Source organism: Octopus sinensis, linkage group LG2 (genome assembly GCF_006345805.1).
Source record: "Octopus sinensis linkage group LG2, ASM634580v1, whole genome shotgun sequence".
In the NCBI taxonomy this organism is placed as follows: Eukaryota; Metazoa; Mollusca; class Cephalopoda; order Octopoda; family Octopodidae; genus Octopus; species Octopus sinensis.
In genome coordinates, this window is record NC_042998.1 from 180,213,586 (window position 1) to 180,235,229 (window position 21,644).

Sequence of the window (21,644 nt, forward strand, 5' to 3'; positions counted from 1 at the left end):
TCATTTGACTGCGGCCATGCTGGAGCACCACCTTTAGTCGAGCAAATCGACCCCGGGACTTATTCTTTGTAAGCCCAGTACTTATTCTATCGGTCTCTTTTGCCGAACCGCTAAGTGACGGGGACATAAACACACCAGCATCGGTGGTCAAGCAATGCTAGGGGGAAAAACACAAACACACACACACACATACATATATACATATATACGACAGGCTTCTTTCAGTTTCCGTCTACCAAATCCACTCACAAGGCATTGGTCGGCCCGGGGCTATAGCAGAAGACACTTGCCCAAGATGCCACGCAGTGGGACTGAACCCGAAACCATGTGGTTGGTTAGCAAGCTACTTACCACACAGCCACTCCTGCGCCTATAGCCACTCCTGCGCCTAAAATATCGTTGATATCTCCTGAAAATAAATCAGGATTCTAAACAAAGGGGCAGAGACCTAGGCAGAAATATAGTATAAAATTTCCAACTGGGAATTGAACCTTTGTTTGTCTGCTCCATACTAAACCTAAACAGTGATTGTATCTATATCAATTTTCAAATACCTCTATTATTTTGTGGTTGGATACGCTAACTTATCGTAGGCTTTTCCTGATAATAAATCAGGCATTATGCATATTCGTTAATCTCCTGTCTGATTTCTCACATCATTTGATAAATGATCAGTTCAACTATGACTTCTTTTCCGCTCAAATAGCAAGGGCACATTCGTTAAGAGATGATCAAACGCTCTCGTCTCAGTGACGCTTGATCGTTATTTCTAGAGGAAATTCAAACTTACTGTGCATCGGTAATTGGCTACAACAAACCTTTTAGATCTGTGCTTCATTATAAAGTTAGCATGGTTTAATGCAATATACTTGTGGAAAGTTCCCTGACATGTAGGCAATAATTATTTCTCAGCAAATGTAATCCGTTATACGGGTTCGATCTACAGTATGAACCATTATAATTATTTTTGGTAACGACTTCATAACACTTAATTCATATTAATTTAGGAAGAATCGCTGGGGTGTCGAAAAAAATCACTTGCGTTATTTGGTTCTAGCTTTTTATATTCTGAGTTCCAATCCCACCGAAATCGACTGTGATATTCATGTTTTCGGGGGTCGATAAAACAGCATACAAGCGAAGTACCAGAGTCGGTGTAATCGACTAAGCTTCCTTAAATTTGCTGGCCTTGTGCTAAAGTAGACAGTATTCAGCGAGCTGGCGGAATCATTTAGCACGCCGGACAAAATGCTCAGTGGCTTTTCGAGTACTTTTACGATTGAGGAGGCGCAATGGCCCAGTGGTTAGGGCAGCGGACTCACGGTCAGAGGATCGCGGTTTCGATTCCCAGACCGGGCGTTGTGAGTGTTTATTGAGCGAAAACACCTAAAGCCCCACGAGCTCCGGCAGGGGATGGTGGTGATCCCTGCTGTACTCTTTCACCACAACTTTCTCTCACTCTTACTTCCTGTTTCTGTTGTACCTGTATTTCAAAGGGCCGGCCTTGTCATTCTCTGTGTCACGCTGAATATCCCCGAGAACTACGTTAAGGGTGCACGTGTCTGTGGAGTGCTCAGCCACTTACACGTTAATTTCACGAGCAGGCTGTTCCGTTGATCGGATCAACCGGAACCCTCGTCGTCGTAACCGACGGAGTGCTTCCACTTCCACCACTTTTACGATCTGAATTGAAATTCCACCGAAGTCGACCTTGCCTTTCGTCCTTTCCGGGTCGATCAAATAAGAACGAGTTGCGTAATGCGGTCAATGTAAATGATTTGCCCCTGCCCCAAAATTTCAGGCCTTGTGCCAAATATAGAAATAACAATTAAGGCAATGAAGTGGCAGAACCGTTAGTTTGCTGGACAAAATACTTAGTAGCACTTCGTCCATATGTTCAAATTTGACTTCACTTTTCTTACTTTTAGGCTCGATGAAAGAAATAGCAGTCCATCACTGGAGTCGATGTAGTCGACTAGCCCATTCCCCAAAATTTCAGGCCTATTGTTTCGTTTCTTCACGTATGTAGAAATGTGTTTATAAATTACAACTACTATACTTCGGTGTTTTGTTTGTGTTTTTAATGTATGCAATACGAGCTTAGTTATTATATTAGGTAGTGGAGGCGCAATGGCCCAGTGGTTAGGGCAGCGGACTCGCGGTCGTAGGATCGCGGTTTCGATTCCCAGACCGGGCGTTGTGAGTGTTTATTGAGTGAAAACACCTAAAAGTTCCACGAGGCTCCGGCAGGGGATGGTAGTTATCCTTACTGTACTCTTTCACCACAAATTTCTCTCACTCTTACTTCCTGTTTCTGTTGTACCTGTATTTCAAAGGGCCGGCCTTGTCACTCTCTGTGTCACACTGAATATCCCCGAGAACTACGTTAAGGGTGCACGTGTCTGTGGAGTGCTCAGCCACTTACACGTTAATTTCACCGGTACCCTCGTCGTCGTAACCGACGGAGTGCTTCCATCCATTATATTAGGTGGCTATTACAAAGATGCATATTTTTAAAACTGTATTGTGTGTATTGTGTTAATGATATGAAAGGGTTTTTACGTAGGTTGTGGGCTGAGTCTAGCAAGGCTATTTTCTTCTTAATTCCTGTTATTCCTCCAAGAGAGCAATCCAGCATGTGCCTCTTGCTTATACATTACAATCTTTCAGTGAAGGCGCGTGGCTTAGTGGTTAGGGGCATTTGGCTCATGATCGTAAGGTCGTGAGTTCAATTCCCGGCGGCGCGTTGTGTCTTTGAGCAAGACACTTTATTTCACGTTGCTCCAGTCCACTCAGCTGGCAAAAATGAGTAGTACCTGTATTTCGAAGGGCCAGCCTTGTTACACTCTATGTCACGCTGAATATCCCCGAGAACTGCGTTATGGGTACACGTGTTTGTGGCGTGCTCAGCCACTTACACGTTAATTTCACGAGCAAGCTGTTCCGTTGATCATATCAGCTGGGACTCTCGTCGTCGCAACCGACGGAGTGCTCCCCACAATTTTTCAAATACACCGACACACATATCTCTCCATAGGAATCATTTCATTCCTTCCATCATCTATCCAATATGGCTTTGCCCAGAAGAAGCAACGTAAATATTACGTGACTTGGAGACGCTCTGGAAGTAGAGCTACGTGTTCAACGTCCTCAGATCATAGGTATATGTATAGGTATATTTAGGTATATGTACAGGTATATTTAAAGGCAGCGAGCTGGCAGAAACGTTAGCACGCCGGGCGAAATGCTTTGCGGTATTTCGTCTGCCGTTACGTTCTGAGTTCAAATTCCGCCGAGGTCGACTTTGCCTTTCATCCTTTCGGGGTCGATAAATTAAAGTACGAGTTACGCACTGGGGTCGATGTAATCGACTTAATACCTATGTCTGTCCTTGTTTGTCCCCTCTATGTTTAGCCCCTTGTGGATAATAAAGAAATAGGTATATGTATAGGACGGCAAGCTTTCATTCACATTTTGGGTGGATATTACATCTATTATCCAAGTCGAAAGTTCCAGAATGGTTTGGATATCATCTTAAAGAAGGAACGTTGATGTCCTGGATGTGGACAGTATTGAAGGAGTTGCCTCCATATTAGTCGTAGTTTATGCTCCGGCAAGAGCAGGACAGCAGAATATGTTCTGGCATATGGAGTTCTTTCTAGAAACCTCCCGCCGAAACATCGAATATGTACATTTCGATTGTGTCAGGCCAGCTTATAAGCTGGGAGTGGAAAAGCTTCCCAAATCTACTCGGACGTCTCCAACTGTCTGATAGATACAGACTCGATTTCCCGAATGTGTTAATATATACACGGGAAAATCAACATCGAGTCATCCAGATCGTACCAACATGGTGTACTCTATAGGCCAGTTGATAGGGTTAGAATAAGTTTCCATAACTGAAATTAGTTACTACACAAACTAGTTGCGTACTGGGGTCGATGTAATCAACTAGCCTCCTTCCCCAAATGTTCAGGCCCTTGTGCCTATAGTAGAAGGGATTATAATTATTATTATTATTATTATTATTGAGTGAGTGAGAGAGCAGTGCATGTCATCAAAGTGAGACTGGGGTAAAATATACGAAGCCCAGTATACCCATCATGACTAAACGTCTGATAAGGGCACACCAGGCACATGCATCACAACCCTTTGTGCGCAACATGGTGATCACATATTAAGATAAACAGCTCATGACCTTGCAGGTGGGGGCCCAGTTAGAATTTTCTTCTGGTCGAGTAGCCCATCCCGCTCAAAAGGTCCCTGAACAAGGATTGTTTAAGGATGTTGAACAAACCACCTATGTTTCCAAAGGTGAACCATCTAAACCTCTAAGAATTCCTTTCAACACACGGCCATGATGCTCCTCTACTACTTCTGCTCGTGATCAGAGATGCACATATCGTCAGCCACTAAGGGACATGCTCAACTGGTTAAGGTCAAACAACTGACAAGCAAACTGTAGTATTAAGCAGAATATTTGCTGTATCCCATCCTTTAATTATTATTATTATTATTATTATTATTATTATTATTATTATTAGTAGTAGTAGTAGTAGTAGTAGTAGTAGTAGTAGTAGTAGTAGTAGTAGTAGTTGCTTTTTGATTGATTGCTTGATTGACTGTTTTCTAGCTGGAAAGTTTGAGAAATATTTCAACGAGTGTAAACCTAAACCACCAGCAAATCAGTCCAAAGTACAACGGACTGTTTGATTTTTGTTTTCAAACAGAAATAAAATAAAACAAAACCTTCCCGATAGCTTAGTCTTATCAACGCACTTCAAAGGCACATTCTTCACAATGACCGTACAAAAAAACCGTTATCTAGAAACGCCTCAACAAATTCTCCCTCAGCATCGCCACACCCATACTTACATACATATGTACTTCTTCTCCATGTACAACGCTTACAAATATACATACATTCATACACAAACAAGGGTTCTCCGATTATTGAATGTTTCTTTGAATCTAGACGAAACACTGACAAGCGATGTTATAGCAAAGCAAGCATTATTGTTGACAAGTCTCTAAACTTCCTTTCCACAAATCCTTTCCCATTCGGGTATTCTCTTTTTTCCCTATCCTTTATCCTTGTCTCAAACTCTGTTTCATGTTTTGCTTTTGTCTGTTTAGCAAGAAATATGAGCTATTAAGACAGAATGAAATGCAATTAACTTTAAGCGATAAACATCAACTCTGTCAGACATTGAGATTAGATAGCGAAGCGTTGGATTGGTTCAGATGTATGTTTTATGTAAGCAAATGATCTTTGGGCGTTTGTTGTGAGTTTTGGATGCTTTTCTGAATGCGCCTCGCTTTCTTTCCTTCTCTCTCTCTCTTTCCTTCTCTCTCTCTCTCTCTCTTTCTCCCTCTCTTGTATATAATCACATATGTGATTGGGAAAGAGAGGATATTTTTCTTTGTTTCAATCTATGGGCTCTTGTGCGAATGTATATACATACGAATATACATACTTAGATATATATCTGTATGTGTATACATGTATATATATATATAATGTATATGTAGTGTGTGTGTACACGTGCGCTCGTCTGTATTCATAATGTGTATATATATATATATATATATAATATATATATATATATGTACACCTACACACGCATATGTGTTTGTGCGTGTATGTATGCGTTTGTGTACATTCGAGGGTATATAGATGCTTGTTCCCTTGTTTGTACGGGTGTGATAACATGAGCTGTTGTATATGTATATGATGTTGATGTGAATGTGGACGTGTGTGTATATCTAAGCGCCGGCTTGACTGCTTTTAAGGATGTTTTATTCCTCTGTCTTCCTTGAAATTTGTCTGTAGTCATGTCTGTAGTCATGTTACTACGTGAATGGTCAGCTGGTGCGTATGTGGGTCTATATGGGTGACTTGTTAAATCGTGATAGTTTTAGTATGCGCGTGTGTATTTCTCCTCGTGTCTCTGATGCGGATACTTTGTGTGTCCGTGATTTTACTGGAGTGTCTTAAAGTAAGTGTGCCTGTATGAATGAGTGTATGTGTCCACATACCTCACATCTATAGTGAATGTATGCGTGTGTGTGTGTGTGTGTGTGTGTGTGTGTGTATGTGTGTGTGTCTGTGTATGTGTGTGCATGTACCTTCATAATTGGGAGGCTGTGTGTGTGTGTGTATGTTCAGAAGTACCTGCGCATATACATGGTTTTTTTCATGTATGAATCTGTGAGTTTGTCTTTGTATGAATGCGTGTATGTTCATATGAGTGAGAGTGTAAATATATATTATGATCGTGCTGAAGCATGAGTTGTGTGTGTCTATATGTAAAAGGATGTGGTAATGCTGGTATCTGTATTTGAATAAATACCCGAGTGCGCAGGCGTGTGAGTACGTGCGCGCCCATGAATGTGTCTGTATATATGTTTATGAATATAGATGCGTGCGTATGTGTTAATTACATTGTGTTTGTTTGCATGAATGTTTTTGATAAGGTATACGTTGGAAGTGTACGTATGTTATACAACGTAAACAGAGTACAAACAAATGGTTCATACATAGACAAAGAGAGAGAGAGGGAGACAGGAAAGAGATGGAGAAGGAGATATAAAGAGAAGTGTAAGATTAAATTAACTAAGGAGATAAGAGATTTTCTTTTTTTTTTTTTTTTGTAAAGTAGGAGACGTGTTATCCGTTAGTATGCTGTGGGATTTTGTAGAAGGAAAAAATCCATACAGATAACAAAACTGAATAGTAAGTTTCAAGCTGAAATAGCACGTCACCATCATGGGAATTCTAAGACAAATAGCGGCATGCCCGTTTGTAACATCTTTAGATTCTGTGGTTTATGCAATTAGTAATAAAAGGGGTGAATGAGATTAGAAGTAGTCGAAGCCATTACCAGCGTGTTGCAAACAATCTCATGTGTAGGAATCTCTCTTAAATAATATATTCCAAAAATTTTCCTTGCTGCATCTCTTTTAATTGCAATCAGATCAAAACACAAATTTCGGCTCCTGCACGAATTATTCTCTTAATGATTTTAAGCAATGGCCTTTTGAACATGATGGGATAAATCTTATGTAAATATATATTTTAGTTATGTCTCCGGCCATTTAAAATATATTTAATATATTCTAAATAATTATCTTCACAACTGCGCAACATATTCTTAGTCATGTCAGAATATGTGGCACAAGATTGTGCTACACTAATTTCCAACTTTCGACGCTGATATTCTCATCCATTTCCATCCATTCTGGTAATGCATTCTCCAATCATCGGACATAACGATTAAACAATATTCATTAGATGTCTGTAGATATATACATGGGTTCGTTTCATGTGAAACTCAACTGAAGTGTTAGATCTTCAAGGTGTCAAATCATTTGAACAGACCTAAAAATGTTATAGGGAAGGGGTATGACCAATAGATTAAGCTCATTACATTGCAAGTAATTGTGGCCCAGGGGGGAAATTAAAAGTAATGTCAACGCAACAGTCTTTGAAATTGGAGCACAAAAGAGGGGATGTTAAATAATATAATGCATAGTTTTTCCGGCACTACGAAATCTATCTATCCCTCACTCCACATCCGATATGCTCTACAAGTAACATTCTCGTAGATAAAGTCACTATATTTGTTACTCATTTTGATTACATTTTCATATAGATAACAAAATGTCACCGTAACTCTTCTCTTCACCAATGACTGCTTCACAATAATGAATATGTCACTTACATGCGTCTACGTTTCAGCTCCTTATAATTTACAGTATGGTTTCCGTAGAACCAGATCTATCGAAAGTACGAATTGCTACGTACGCAGCAGAGGCCTTTATATTTTCGATGTCCATGAAGGATACATAAATAAAATTTTAAACTCTTTAAAATGTTACGCCTTACAGATCTCTAATGATTTTTCAGGACGATCTCGCATATAGAACATTGCTAAAACTGAATCCCAAGCTTACTATATTAGGGTGAAAGAGTACCTAAGGCTGTCACTTTTGCCGCTTTATATTAAAGAGCTGCTTGTAAATCTGGGACAGTCTCATTACTGCACAACAGCCCAGATTGCATTGAATAATAATAATAATAATAATAATAATAATAATAATAATAATAATAATAATAATAATAATAATAATAATAATAATAATAACAACAACAACAATAATAATAATAATAATAATAATAGTAATAATAATAATAATAATAATAATAAAAACAACAACAATAACAGTAACAACAACAACAACAATAATAATGATAATAATGATAATAATAATAATAATAATAATAATAATAATAATAATAATAATAATCTAGGTTCATTGGCAAAGTCTAATTTCACCATTACTACAACAACCATACGGTAGTTGCTCTACTTTCCTCTCTTAAAAGCCATGTCTAAGATTTTTTTAAGCCCATCTCATGTATCCAGAGCTATCTGCGTAGCATTACAGGACCCTAGGCAATTCATATAAGGCATTAGGCCTTATATGAATTATTTCTCTATAACACATCTTAGCATGTACAGATCATGCTAAACTCATGAGGTCTCTGGGCAATTGTCCGGTGTGCCCATGCCTTAAGACGAGTCGGCATGTATCTGCCTCTTCTCTCCTTATCTGTTTTTTTTCTCCCACTCATCAGACCATGTACTAATCCTTTTGCAAAGTCGTTTGTTCCTAGAACTGCAGAGTTCTGGAACAGCCATCCACACTCGATATGTAAGTTGAAGATGACCACCAAGCATATCGATCTGATGAGTCCCGTAAGACGAGCACATTTCGTAGGTATTACACACCTTTATCTAAAATACCAAATTCCACAACATTTAAATATTGCTTTATTTCAGCACAAAGCAAACTGAAGTTTTTCCACAAATGTTTTAAATATCAGGTAGTTAACATCTCCTTTTAATTCCTTCTATAAACTCTTAGTGCACAGAGGCAGTAATCTAGTTGCGAGTATTCAGGATCTATTCCCTTTGAGATGGTAACTAATGTTTTCAAGATGATATCAAAACTATTTTCGACAAGAGGCATTTTGAACTAACTTTCAGAATTTAGTGTCTGACTCAGCGTGACAATACAATGTTTTTTCCGAATAATAATAAATCACAATTTGTAGACCAAACAAGTCAACATTTTATTCCCTTAGATACTTCACAATTAAAGAGATGATATAAACACTCGAATTTTTCTTCAGTTCATCAACATAAAAAACAAAAACTGTGTAATTGGAATAGATTTAAATCCATTCATGAAAAAGAAAAAGACGTAATATACATATGTGAGTTTGTATGTGTGTGTGTGTGTGTGTGTGTGTGCGCGCGCGCGTGTATGTGTGTGTGCGTGCGTGCGTTTGTGTGTGCGCGTTTGTATTCATGTATGTGTGTATTCTTTTTGTGTTAGTCTTCTATTTGTTTTAGTCATTTGACTGCGGCCATGCTGGAGCACCGACTTTAGTCGAGCAAATCGACCCCAGGACTTATTCTTTGATAGCCCAGTACTTATTCTATTGGTCGCTTTTACCGAATCACTAAGTTACGAAGGAGTAATCAGGCCATCATCCCTTGTCAAGCGATGGTGGTGGGACAAACAGACACACAATCACATACACACACACACACGCACGCACGCACACACACACACACACACACACACACACACACACACACATATATATATATAAGAGGCATTCCTTTCTAGAGGACCCAAGGAGTGTCAGGTACCGCTAAGTGCTATGGACAGACTGTAGTTAAACTCGTGGGTCGATAGTGATACGACTGAGGAATTTAAAGTGGGTCTTGTATTAGCATACACACACACATACACACACACACATATGTATGTATGTATGTATGTATGTATGTATGTATGTATGTATGAATTAGGCAAAAAGAGATAACCAAGCCAAGGCTGTGAGGAGTTTCCAGGACATTTATAAGTAAAGATATATAGAGATAGTCTTACAGCTGTTTCTGGGATATTATGGATATTCCTTCATCAGAGACGATGTGAGATGGTTAAATAGAGGTTAAATAGCTGTTATACAAACTGAAAAATCCAGCAGAAGAAGATTTGATTTGTTATTTTTTTTCTGAAACGATAAAAACTTCGACCAATATCAAAAAGTTAACAGAAGAAATTACAGATGGTTATGTGCAGTCCCTTCTGAAGTTCGAAGTGTTATGTATGCAAAATTTCCTGCAATTGTCATAGTTTTAGGGCTTGTCAGCAGTGAAGGACATGTGATGCCTCCTTACTTCTTTCCACAAGGCTTAGAGTTAACTCTACCGCCTATATTGAGGTCCTGGGAATAATTGTTAAGCCCTGGATAGACAGTGTATGTAATGGAAGGCCATATGTGTTTCAGTAAGACTCTGCACTATCACACATGGTTCTAGTAACATAGGAATGGATGGCTGAAAATTTTCATGATCACATAACCCATAACATTTGGCCTCCTAATTCCCCAGATCTCAATCCGTCGGACAATTACATATGGAGCGTTATTGAGAGAGAGGTCAATGAACAAGCCCATAATACAGAAGATTCTTTGAAAGCTGTAGTATTCAGAGTAATGTCCAAAAAGAACCAGTACCAATTAATTCGGGAAGGTAGATGATTCAGATCCCATAGAGAAACAGTTGTTGAAGCTGAAGGTAGCTTTATTGTATAACATTATAGGAAATAAGGTTTGCAATCGCCCCGAACGCCGATCCGAGAATTCCTTCGACTGACCACGGATCATTTAGCATGTGCTAGCCCGGAATGTGCTAGCCCTGAATCAAACGAACGAGCTGGCCCTACTGAAGATGGCTACAACAATAGCCGGAACTGACCGGTCAGCCTAAGCAATTCTCGGTTCGGTATTCAGGGCGGTTGTAACCCCTACGTTATGTGCTTTGTAACATCAATTTAGCTCACATTTCTATCAATGTAGGGGTTATTCACACCCTTAGTCAAGTTTAGTTCATGACTATAACTTTCCCTTACGATAAAACGTTACAAATGTTATATGTATGTATGTATTTATGTATGTATGTATGTATATATAAGTGTGTGTGTGTGTATGTATATATATTCTTTTATTCTTTTCTTTTACTTGTTTCAGTCATTTGACTGCGGCCATACTGGAGCACCGCCTGGTACTTATTCTATCGGTCGCTATCACCGAACCGCTAAGTTACGGGGACGAAAATGTACCAGCATCGGTTGTCAAGCGATGTTGGGTGCGGGACAAACACAGGCACACAAACACACACACATATGACGGGCTTCTTTCAGTTTCCATCTATCAAATCCATTCACAAGGCATTGGTCGGTCTGAGGCTATAGTAGAAAACACACAAGGTGGCAAGCAGTGGGACTGAACATGGAATCATGTCGATGGGAAGCAAGCTACTTACCACACAGCCATACCTGCACCTATATATATGGGTGTCTGTGTATGTGTGTGTGTGTGTGTGTGAGTGTGTGAGCATGTGTGTGTATGTGTGTGTGTGTGTTTGTGTGTAATGTATGTATGTACATATATAAGAGTTAAGAAGTTGAGTAGATTAATATACAGACTACATATGTTTCATAGCGAGCGGAACCTCGGAAGTGGTAAATATCGAAGCGAGGTGTATACCGCAGGCTACTCTTCAAACCAAGGGTATCTTGATGAAAGTTTACACTGTCATTAGGGAGATACATATTAATACACGGACGATTCGATCAAGTTCTGATCAAGTTCCGCTCGCTTTGAAACCTATGTAGCCAGATATTATCTACTCGATTCCTGAACTCTTGTATTTTATTCGCATATCTGCAAACCCTGGCAGCCTACTGTTGAAATATAAAACAATTCTTTTCAGCTTATCATACTTCGATAAAGAAAATATCCACAGCATTCCGCCTCAATAAACCACTATTGTTCCCGAAAATTGTTTTTTTCATATTTTCTATGGCTTGCTTGAAGCTAACCTACTTCTTATACCTCGATACTTAGATCTTCCATTTACACCCGCCCCTAATATATATATATATATATATATATATATATATATATATATATGTATATATATGTATATATATGTAAGTGTGTGTGTATATGTTTGTGTGTCTGTGTTTGTCCCCCTAGCATTGCTTGACAACCGATGCTGGTGTGTTTACGTCCCCGTCATTTAGCGATTCGGCAAAAAAGACCGGGCTTACAAAGAATAAGTCCCGGGGTTGATTTGCTCGACTAAAGGCGGTGCTCCAGCATGGCCGAAGTCAAATGACTCAAACAAGTAAAAGAGTAAAAGAGAGTAAAGAGTATATATATATATATATATATATAATATATATATATATATATATATAATATTATTTCTAAGCAGCAGAAATATGACGAAAGCTGTTACTCAGAGTTTCACTTTCCCGTTCGTCGGACAGTTTTGTTAAAATAGAACAGAAATATCAATTTGGTCAAAACTAGTTGAAGGATACACCTTTAAAATTGGATTTGTTTCATTGGTCCTTTCAAATAACGGTCTTAAGCATGCGATAAACAAAATAAACAAAATAAATGGATTCGATATAAATTATAAATTATGAAAAAAAAATCGAGGAAAAACCTTAAATCGAAGAGCGGATTCAAAATACATAAAGTCATTAATTATATAGAAATATAATTCGATTAATACAATTAACACATAAAAATTGAAATATATTAAAATATTTCACAACTATATATGTACATCAAAATACACAAATAGATGTACACAGACCACATACATATGCTGACATATAAATGCAAAACGTAAATATACACACAAATACACATATACATATGTATATGCAATATTAATGTTTCTCTGACTTCATATATAAGCATCAAGCCAGATATTTTCTGAACGTGAGAAATTGAGCAATCTGGAAGCTGTGGTGTTCATCTCTTGCTTATAGTGATTTGACTTAAAAGTAGACTCGTATTCACTAAGCATCGAATATTTCATTATACTGCATCAAAGATTTTTACGTTATTAGTTATTCTGCATATCACAATTGTATGTGCGGACGTCTACCGTATATTACAACGATAAACGTGCAATGTATGCGTACATGTGTGCGAATGAATATCTGCGCCAATGGAATCCTATGTGACTGGCTGTGTAACAAATGTTATTAAAATATTGTATCGGGCGAGACGTGTGAGGCAACAAGGCTTGGTACTTGGTACTATCTAAGTGAAGCGAAATAGAAGGGTAGATAATTGGTAATGTGTCACGGCGGTTACAGACTCGGCAAAATGACAGACAATTCGCTGGGATTAATAATATATTTGATTTCTTGCTTCAACGACGGGGAAAATGAATTCATGTACATTATCTGCTTCCCACCTTCTGCTGTCATCTCTCTCTTTCTCTCTCACTCTCTCCTCTCGCTCTCTCTCTCTCTCTCCCTCTCTCTCTATCTGTCTATCTATCTATTTATATATCTGTCTGTCTGGTTTTCTCTGTCTATCAGACTCTTTCTCTCTCACTCTCTCCTTCTCTCACGCACTCTTTCTCTCTCTCCTCTCTCTCTCTCTCTCATTCTCTACTTCTCTCACGCACTCTTTCTCTCTCTCTCTCCTCTATCTATCTATCTATCTATCTATCTATCTATCTATCTATCTTCCTATCTATCTATCTATTTATCTATCTGTCTGTCTGGTTTTCTCTGTCTATCAGACTCTTTCTCTCTCCTTCTCTCTCTCTTTCGGTCGTTTGCACTCCCCCTATACCTCTCATCGAGGTAGCAACTATTCCAGACAGTTCTCAACTCTTGAGACTCAAAAGAAGATTAAAAGAATTGATATGTCATGGGTGGCGTTCTCCCGTCCTGAAGAACATGCAACGAAAACCAATAATTTAAGGGTTTGAAAATACAAAAAAGAAAAAAAAAAAGAAAAAAGAAATAGATAAAAATCACGCAAAAGAAAAACACCAACTAAAACCACAAAAAAATAAATAAATCAAAATCGAAGGACGGCACGACAGATATTCACTCAAATAATGAGTGATTTGTGTGTGTGTGTGTGTCTTTGTGTGTGTGTGTGCGCACAAACATATACATAAAGACACACACACGTGCAAATATATATATATATATAGATATGTGTGTGTATGTATATGTATACACAGACAGACATATGCACACACATACACACATATATATATATCATATGTATATATATATGTATATTTCATATATTATATATATATTTATATATATACATATATATACATATATATGTATGTATGTATATGTATGTATATATATATATATATTACATAGTATATATATACATACATACATACATACATACATATATACGTATTATACTTATTATAATATATATACATATATATATAATATATACATAAATACATATATATATACATATATACACGTACAATATATATATACATGCACACGAACATATATATACATACACATATACATACATATATACATACACATACATATATACATACACACATACATACCTACACACACACATATATATATATCATATGTATATATATATATGTATATTTCATATTATATATAATATATATATATATATACATACATATATATACATATATATATATATACATAAATACATATATATACATACATATATATACATATATAAATACACATATATATACATGCACACGAACATATATATATATATATACATACACACATACATACATATATACATACACATATATATATACATACACCCATACATACATACATACACACACAAACACACACCACACACACACACACACACACACACACACACACACACAACACACATATATATATATATATATATATTATATATATATATATATATAATATATATGGGGTAGCGCTATTAAGTTAGTCATAGCGTGGCCCATTTCAGACAGAAACTTATCTGAGTTATAATGTATGTTCGCGCGCGTGTCCGTGTGTGCGCGCGAATGCATATAAGACCTGTATAGGTAGGGAAATAGACATGTATATATATATATATGTGCGCTGTATAAGCTTCAATATATATATCTCCTTATATTGTGTATATAGACACATACGCAAGCGCACTCACGGGCAGGCAAGCAGTCACAGCCACACAGACATCATCGACAACACCAACAACATGAGCCCCCAAACACATACATAACGTGTAGGACATCATATAAGAACGTAGGAAAGTGTGAAAAGGCGGGAGGTGGGTGAGAAAAAGTTTCGCATCGTTGCCGTCGGAGCGGTTTCTTCGTGAGACTACATCAGATCTGTTTGTACCATCTCTCCTATCCTTTCAAACATATCGCATTCTCATCATCTTCACTCTTTCCTTCTTTTTTTCTTCTTCTCTCTGCTTCTACTTCTTCGTCACTACCACTACCACTACCACCCTCGTCCTTGTCATCATAATCGTCGTCGTCGTCGACTTTTTCGTTCTTACGTCTGTTTTGTATATGTCTTTTTTCTTTCTTCTTATTTCTTCGTATTTCCCCTTCCCTTTCTTCTTCTTCCTCTCTCCTCCTCCTCCTTCTTCTTCTCTTCTTCTTCTTCTTCTTCTTCTTCTTCTTCTCTTCCTTCTTCTTCTTCCTTCTTCTTCCTCTTCTTCTTCTTCTTCTTCTTCTTCTTCTCCTTCTTCTCATTCCTACAATCTATTAACATTCTCCTTCTGCATCTCCTTTGCATATTCCGCCGTCAGCACTACTACTACTACTACTACTACTACTACTACTACCACTGCTGCTGCTGCTGCTTCTGCTGCTGCTCCCACTACTACACTACTACTACTACTACTACTTCTACTACTTCAACTACTACTACTTCAACTGCTGCTGCTGCAATCTCTAATAACCCCAACACCAGTAGATTCTACCGAATCACCACCACAACATCAACATTACCATCATCATCCCCAATCCTATTACTACGACCACCAGCAGCAATAACGACTATAAGAAGAGCATACATTTTATTCATTAATCAAATAAACAGTCTAAAGATATGGACAAGACTAACATTCATTAAGGTGGTGAGCTGGCAGAAACGTTAGCACGCCAGGCGAAATGCTTAGCGGTATTTCGTCTGCCGTTATGTTCTGAGTTCAAATTCCGCCGAGGTCGACTTTGCCTTTCATCCTTTCGGGGTCGATTAAATAAGTACCAGTTACGCACTAGGGTCGATGTAATCGACTTAATCCATTTGTCTGTCCTTGTTTGTCCCCTCTGTGTTTAGCCCCTTGTGGGCAATAAAGAAATAAGAAACGTTAGCACGCTGGCGAAATGTTTAGCGGTATTTCGTCTGCCGTTACGTTCTGAGTTCAAATTCCGCCGAGGTCGACTTTGCCTTTCATCCTTTCGGAGTCGATAAATTAAGTACCAGTTGCGTACTGTGTCGATCTAATCGAATGACCCCCTCACCCAAAATTTCGGGCTTTGTGCCTAGAGTAGAAAAGAATACTAACATTCATTGCCCCGAAACAAATAAATAGTTTAAAATTTTAATTGGAGTGTAAGGTAATTAGTTCTGCGGATATTCTTTAACAGATGAAATTAACACCAATACTAGGGTTGGTTCTTTACTTTATAGACGCTGCAAGTATGAAAGGATCTCGGCGAGATTTGAACTCAGAACATAAAAACCGGAACAAATAAAAGTAATCAGTTTAACTGAAGTTCTAATGTCACAGCTAAATGATCATTCTGCTGCCACTAGTAATGATTTCAAACTTTGGCACACGGCAAATAATTTCGGATGAGGAGGTGAGGGTGGTAAGTCGATTACGTCGACCCCAGTGCTCAACTAGTATTTATTTTACTGACCCCGAAAGGATGAAAAACAAGATCGATCTCGACGGCACCCTTTCCCAGATTTCACTGTCATCCGTTGATCGTTAGCTATAACACTTTTTTTTGTTATATAGATATAAGGCCAAAAAGGTTTTGAGGGAACGGTCGTTTATATTAATCCCAGTATATTCCTAGAACTTTATTGCATCTTCCCCTGAAGGAAGTCAATGAGAACCAAGGCAAGATTTTGAATTCAAAACGTACAAGACCGTAACAAATTATTACCTAGTTGTAACGATTCTGCAGATAATAATCAGCTCTCGGATAGACAGAAGACCAGGAGCAAAAATGGTCAACTAAGTCGATTCAAGTTTTTGACTGGTATTGTATAACTTATCGATTTTGGAAGATGGAAAGAAAAGTTAATCTCAGTGAGAATTGAACTCGTATATTATAGAGCCATAACTAAATAGCACAAAGTATTTTGATGGATGCTCTTGCGATTCTGTAAATAACAATAAGAGTAATAATTCATTCTTTTGTAAGCACATGGCAAGTAATTTTGAAGGATTACTTTGACCAAGTGATCAACTGGTGCTATATTTTGTCGACTCCGAAAGGATAAAAGATACGTCGACCTAATCGACATTTGAACTCAGAACGTAAAAACCGAAGAAACACTGCTTAGCTTTTTGCTCTGCATGCTAACGATTCTGATTTCTTTAATTAGACACAAGGCCTCAATAGAGAAAAGACAAAACAATACATTAGGGTACATAGAACACATAGCCTATGAATTGTGATATAATGACAATGAGAATGAAATGGCTTTACTAACCCCACAAAGCAGGTAGTTCCATTTTACTGTTTATGTATCACGTATTAACTTTACAGTTCACTATTCTTATTTTGCATCGTTTTTTTCTTTGTTTTAGAAGCCATTATTTTGAAATTCTAAGTATTTCACTTACTTTCATAGTAAATATTGCATTATATCTATTTCTTCACTACCCACAAGGGGCTAAACACAGAGAAGACAAACAAGGACATACAAACGGATTAAGTCGATTATATGTTTCTTTATTACCCACAAGGGGCTAAACACAGAGGGGACAAACAAGGACAGACAAACGGATTAAGTCGATTACATCGACCCCAGTGCGTAACTGGTACTTAATTTATCGACCCCGAAAGGATGAAAGGCAAGTCGACCTCGGCGGAATTTGAACTCAAAACGTAAAGGTAGACGAAATACGGCTACCCATTTCGCCCGGCGTGCTAACGTTTCTGCCAGCTCGCCGCCTTCATGGTAAATATTGTATTATATCTACAAATACCACCACTGGCGGCATCTTTTCGTATCGAACCTGTAACGGCCATATTTCAATTTTTTCACCAAATAGTTCCTTTAACCTTTCACATTTCGAGCAAGACCGCCCTGTCGTCCTCAGTACTCTCCCTCCCTGATAACTTGACTCTAATTACATTTTTCATTTTTATAATCTTCCTCTCGATCTCTACACTCTTTTTATAGGTTATCATCGTTCGAATGTGTTTTCTTTTTGGTACCAACTCTCGTTTTCCATCGTTATTCTCTCCTGATGTTCCTGGTATTGGTGTCTCATCCTTCTCTGTTTTTCTCTTACTCTTTGTTGTGACTATCTCTCTTCTCTCTTCCTTTCCTTTCTGCGCACTTCTTTCCTCCTCCGTAATTTTCCTTTTTTTTTTTGTATCTCTGGTCTTTCCCATTGATTCTCCTCTATATTTTCTTTTCTATTTTTCTGTGGACTTTGGGTGGTGAATTAACGTTTTCTTCTCTTTTCTTTCTATGTTATTCACCACTTCACCCGTAAATGGGGAAGAAAATTTTAAAACGGTAACAAGTTCAACAGATTACAACAATCCAACAATTCAATAATTAACGGTTAAACAAAAACGGTGCTCTCAAGGAACATATACACTTCCAACTCACTAACTCAGACAAAACACTGCGACGGCGTGCTAACGATTCCGTCAGCTCTCCACTTAAGAATAATAAAAATTCTTTCTATTATGGGGTATGGGAGCTAGTCGATTATATCGGCCCCAATACTCAACAGGTACTTTATTTTATCAACCTCGAAACGATGAAGTACATGTCGACCTCGGTGAAATTTCAAGATGGACGATATGCCGTTAAGCATCTTGCCCGGTGTAGTAACGATTCTACCAATTCGCAGACTTAGTAATAATAGTGATTTCAAATTTTGGCACAAGGCCAGCAATGTCGGAGGAGGAAGTAAGTCGATTGCATCAACCCAAGTGCTCACGTGGTACTTGTTTTATCGACACTGAAAGGATGAAAAGCAAAGTTAACCTCGGCAGAATTTGAACTCAGAACTTAAAGTCGGACGAAATTCCGCTAATCATTTTGTCCGGCAGACTAAGTATTCTGCCAGTTCGATGCTTTAATAATAAGCGTAATAATTCTTTTTGCTAAAGGCACAGGGCCTGTTTTTGGGGGGCCGGCGCTAAGTCGTCTACATCGATTCTAGTACTCAACAAGTATTTAATTTATCGACCCCCGAAAAGGATGAAAGGCAAAGTCGAACTCGACAGTATTTGAACTCAGAACATAAAGACGGACAAAATGCTGCCCGGTGTGCTAACGATTCTGCCAGCTAGTGATAATGATTTCTTCATTTACCGCAAGGGCAGCGAATGAGAGACATTGTAGAAAAAAAATGCTCGAATAATGGGTGGAGTTACAGAGTATACGCTAGGGGTGGGGGACGAAAAGGGTTCATACTTTTCCTACTACTACTACTACTACTACCACCACCACCACTACTACTAATCTGTATATTTTGGTTCCTTCCCTTGTACGTCTTCTCTTTCTTCATCGTCTTCTTCATCTGTTTATGCATTTTCTTATCATCAGTATTCCTTCATCCATCCTCACTTCTCCTCTCTTCCTCCTACTCCTCCTCCTTCTCCTCCTCCAGGTTTTCTCCAACCATCCCGAGTAAGAACGGCGCCCTGAGATGAATGTTGCTGCAATGGAGAGGCATTTCATGTTAGGGTTAGGTAAAAAAATAAATAAATAAATAAATAAATAAATAAATAATAAACAATAAATAAAATAAAATAAAATAAAACTAAAATCTAAGGGTCGGGGTGGAAAAAATAGACTTTACTGATAACAAAAGAGTAAGATAGTGACGAATGTAGTGGTAGAAGGAACACGTAGTGAGGGGTGCGGGTGACTAAAAAACAGATTAATAAAGTCGGAAGAAGAAGAAGAAGGCTATCAAAAGATAACTGAATAGAGGAGATTAAAAGAAGAGATTTAGCATTTCCCGCTTCTTTTTCGTCGTCTTCGTCCATTTATTTTATATTTAATTATTTTGTTTTGCTTTTCTTGGGAAGAAAATTAGATAAGAGAAGCAGTAAAAAACTTATTCTATTGTAGGCTTCGGAAATGAGAAAAATCTATGTATGTTATGTATGTATGTATGTATGTAGGTGAGTGTGTATGTGTGTGTGTATGTATGTATGCATATGTATGTATGTATGTATGTATGTATGTATGTGTGTGTATGTATGTAAGTGTGTATGTAAGTGTTTATGTATGTATGTATGTATGTATGTATGATGTACGTATGAATGTATGTATGTGTGTGTGTATGTATGTATGTATGTATGTATATATGTATGTATGTATGAATGTATGTATGTGTATGTGTATGTATGTATATATGTATGTACGTGTGTATGTATGTATGTATGTATATATGTATGTACGTGTGCATGTATGTATGTATGTATGTATATATGTATGTACGTGTGTATGTATGTATTATGTATGTATGTGTGTATGTATGTGTGTATGTATGTGTGTGTATGTATGTATGTGTGTATGTATGTATGTATGTATGTATGTTTATATGCATGCATGTATGTATGTATGTTTGTATGTATGTGTGTATGTATGTGTGTATGTATGTATGTATGAGTGTATGTATGTATGCGTGCGTGTATGTATGTATGTGTGTATGTATGTATGCGTGTGTGTGTGTATGTGTATGTACGCGTGTGCATATGCGTGCGCGCGTCGTGTATATTTGCATATATTTGTACACAAGTACAGACATAGAAACACACATGCACAGTCACTTATACAAACAAATATATGTGTGCGTCTGTGTGTGCACGCGCGAGTGTGTGTGTCTGGACTTCGAGGTGGTTACAGCCAACTAATCAAGTAAAATTTTAACTTAACTACATACACAGGAACCAAACAAATTTGTAATCGAAAAAAATATTTAACTCATTTAACTAAGCGAATTCCTACATACGTCCATATATAATATATATATATATATGCATGCACACACACTGATATTACCTTTGTATGTATAGGTAACACATGTGTATGTGTGTGTCTTATATATATATATATATATATATAATATATTATATATATATTATATTATATATATAATATTATATATATCTATATATATATATCACACACATGTGTCCTCTCCTCCTCTCTCTCTCTCTCTCTCTCTCTATATAGAGATATATATATTATGTCTCTCTCTCTATGTATGTGTATGTATGTATGTATGTATGATGTATGGTATTATGTATGTATGTATGTGTGTGTATTTATGAATGTATGTGTCTAGAAAAATAAGATAGACATTAAAAAAAAAAAAGACATCGAATAGTTCAAAAGACATTTTTTTCATATTCTGTCTTTACCCTTTAATGAACAGAGCTTTAAAAGCAAACAAGCAAAACGTGAACGTTTCAAGTATTCGATAACAGATATAGAAAAAA